The sequence below is a fragment of the Leptonychotes weddellii genome, chromosome 5, assembly GCF_054177405.1.
Source record: "Leptonychotes weddellii isolate Sample4059 chromosome 5, ASM5417740v2, whole genome shotgun sequence".
NCBI lineage: Eukaryota > Metazoa > Chordata > Mammalia > Carnivora > Phocidae > Leptonychotes > Leptonychotes weddellii.
The window spans coordinates 65,698,813-65,702,876 of record NC_138373.1 but is presented as its reverse complement, the minus strand read 5'-3'; positions in this window follow the sequence as shown (position 1 = coordinate 65,702,876).

Genomic DNA, 4,064 nt, shown 5'->3' with positions numbered 1-4,064 from the left:
ATGATAAATGGTTCCCCACCCCCCTCACTTTCTTTTTTTTTTAAAGATTTTATTTATTTATTTGACAGAGAGAGACACAGTGAGAGAGGGACACAAGCAGGGGGAGTGGGAGAGGGTGAAGCAGGCTCCCCACTGAGCAGGCAGCCTGATGTGGGGCTCAATCCCAGGACCCTGGGATCATGACCTGAGCTGAAGGCAGACACTTAATGAGAGAGCCACCCAGGCACCCCATCCACCCCCTCACTTTCAATCTGGAGGTGTCTTTGGGTCTAAAATAAGTCTCTTATAGACAGCATATCAATGGGTCTTGTGTTTTTATCCTTTCTGATACCCTATGTCTTTTGATTGGAGCATTTAGTCTATTTACATTCAGAGTGATTATTGAAAGATATGAAGTGAGTGCCATTGTATTACCTGTAAAGTCACTGTTTCTCTAGATTATCTCTGTTCCTTTCTGTTCTTTGTTACTTTGGGACTCTCTCTTTGCTCAAAGGATCCCCTTTAATAATTCTTGCAGGGCTGGTTTAGTGTTCAGAAATTCCTTTAGTTTTTTTGTTTGTCGTGGAAACTCTTTATCTCTCCTTCTATTCTGAATGACAGCCTTGCTGGATAAAGTATTCTTGGCCTCATATTTTTCCCCTTTAGCATGTTGAATATATAATGCCAGTCCTTTCTGGCCTGCCAGGTCTCTATGGACAGGTCTGCTGCCAGCCTTATGTTTCTACCCTTGTAGGTTAAGGACCTATTGTCCTGAGCTGCTTTTAGGGTTTTCTCTTTATCTTTGAAATTTGCAAGCTTCAGTATTATATGTTGAGGTGTTGACCTATTTTTGTTGATTTTGAGGGGGGTTCTCTGGGCCTCCTGCACTTGAATGCCTGTTTCCTTCCACAGATTTGGGAAGTTCTCAGCTATAATTTGTTCAAATAAACCTTCTGCGGCTCTCTCTCCTCCTCCTCCTCTTCTGGAACCCCTATTATTTGAATATTATTTTGCTTTATCGAATCATTGAGTTCTCAAATTCTTCCCTCATGATCCAGTAGTTGTTTTCTTGCTTTTCCACAGCTTCCTTATTCTCCATCATTTTGTCTTCTATATCACTGACTCTGCCTCATTTATCCTACCAGTTAGAGCCTCCATTTGGGACTGTATCTCAGTAATAGCATTTTTAATTTTGGCCTGATTAGATTCCTTTATTTCTTTTATTTTTATTTTTTTTTAAAGATTTTATTTATTTATTTGACAGAGAGAGACACAGCAAGAGAAGGAACACAAGCAGGGGGAGTGGGAGAGGGAGAAGCAGGCTTCCCGCTGAGCAGGAAGACCGATGCGGGGCTCTATCCCAGGACCCTGGGATCATGACTTGAGCCGAAGGCAGATGCTTAACGATTGAGCTACCCAGGCGCCCCTAGATTCTTTTATTTCTACAGTGAAGGATTCTTTACTCTTTTCTATGTTTTCTCAAGCCCAGCTAGTATCTTTATAATCATTGTTTTGAATTCTAGTTCTGACATCTTAGTTATATCCATATTGATTAAATCCCTGGCAGTGAGTACTACTTCTTGTTCTTTCTTTTGGGGTGAGTTTCTCCATCTCATCATTTTGTCCAGAAAAGAATAGAAGAAAGAAAGAGAAAAGACAACAATAAGAACCACAACAACAGAAAAAGAACAAAACAAACCAGAAAAAAACACAAAAATAGACTCAAAATGGTTGGAAGACCTAAATGTGAGACAGGAATCCATCAAAATCCTACAAGAGAACATAGACAACAACCTCTTTGGCCTTGGCCCCAGCAACTTCTTGGTAGACATGTCTTCAAAGGCCAGGCAAACATAGGCAAAAATGAACTTTTGGGACTTCATCAAGATAAAAAGCTTCTGCACAGCAAAGGAAACAGTCGACTAAATTGAAAGACAACATACAGAGTGGGAGAAGATATTTGCACATGTCTTATCAGATAAAGGGCTGGTATCCAAGATCTATAAAGAAATTCTCAAACTCAACATCCAAAAAACAAATAATTCAGTCAAGAAATGGGCAGAAGACCTGAACAAACCCTTCTTCAAAGAAGACATACAAATGGCCAACAGACACATGAAAAAATGTTCCACATCACTCGGCATCAGGGAAATACAGATCAAAACCACAATGAGATACCACCTCACAGTTGGTCAGAATGGCTAAAATGAACAACTCAAGAAACAACAGATGTTGGCAAGGATGCAGAGAAAGGGGAACCCTCTTACACTGTTGGTGGGAATGGAAACTGGTACAGCCACTCTGGAAAACAGTGTGGAGGTTCCTTAAAAAGTTAAAAATAGAGCTACCCTATGACCCAGCAATTGCACTACTAAGTATTTATCCAAAGGATACGAACATAGAGATTTGAAGGGGTACCTGCACCCCAATGTTTATAGCAGGAATGTCCACAATGGCCAAACAATGGAAAGACCTGAGATGTCCTCGACATGGATAAAGAAGTTGTGTGTACAGGGGCGCCTGGGTGGCTCAGTCGTTAAGCGTCTGCCTTCGGCTCAGGTCATGATCCCAGGGTCCTGGGATCGAGCCCCGCATCGGGCTCTCTGCTCTGCCGGGAGCCTGCTTCTCCCTCTCCCACTCCCTCTGCTTGTGTTCCCTCTCTCTCTGTGTCTCTCTCTGTCAAATAAATAAATGGAATCTTTAAAAAAAAAAAAAAAGAAGTTGTGTGTACACACACACACACACACACACACACACACAGGAATATTACTCAGCCATCAAAAAGAATGAAATCTTGCCATTTGCAAGGACGTGGATAGAACTAGAGGGTGTTATGCTAAGCGAAATAAGTCAGTCAGGGAAAGACAAATACCATATGATTGCATTCATATGTGGAATTTAAGAAACAGAACAGATGAATATAGCGGAAGGGAAGGAAAAATAAAATAAGATAAAAGCAGAGAGGGAGGCAAACTCTAGGGAACAAACAGTGTTGCTGGAGGGGAGGTGGATGGGGGAATGGGATAACTCGGTAATGGGCATTTAGGAGCACACTTAAAGTAATGAGCACTGGGTGTTGTATACAACTGATGAATCACTGAATTCTCCCTCTGAATCCTATAAAAAAACTGGAAACAATCCAGATATTCTTCAACAAATGAATTGTTAAACTGTGGTGCAATGTAATATTACTGAGCAATAAAAAGGAGCAAACTATTGATATATTCAACAATCTGGATAAATCTCAAGAGAATTATACCACATGGAAAAAAAGAAAAAACTTTTCCAAAGGTTTATACACTGTGTGATTACAAATACATAACATTTTTGAAATGACAAATTAGTGAAAAGGAGAACAGATGAGTAATGTCAGATGAGGAGGGAGCAGGGCTGGAAGGAAGTAAGTGTGGGTATAATAGTGCAACATGAAGGATTCTTGTGGTGATGGGAATGTCCTGCATTGACAGTGACTACATCGGTGTCAATATCCTGGTTGTGACATGTGCTATCGTTTTACAGGTTAGGAAAACTGCGATTTCTCTGTTGTATTTGTTACAACTGCATGTGACCCTACAATTATCTCAACATAAAATATTTAATAATAAAAAAACCCAAATGAATAATATTACAGCTTGGATTCTGTGTCGGTAAAAAAGAGTTAATATAAAGGACAAGTTGGGATAATTGTCAACATTTAAATATTTACTGTATGTGTTAGAAAATTGTATTTTATCAATATTAAATTTCCTGATTTTGACAATTGCCCTCACTTTATGTAAGAAAATTTCTTTGGTTTTAGGAGATGCATTGGATTATTATGGGTGGTGAATCTTGATATGCAATTGCCTCTCAAGTAGTTCAGCAACAAACAAAAGAACACTGACTTAAAATATATACATACAGGGTTTGTGTGTGTGTGTGTGTGTACACAAGAGAAAAAAGTAATAAAGCAACTGTGCCACAATGTTAACAGTGAGTAAAGAGTATATGGGTTCATTGTAATATTTTTGTAACTTCTCTGTATGTTTAAATTTATTTTCCAAAAATAAAATATTTAATTAAAAAAAGTCCTCCATTAAGGCAAC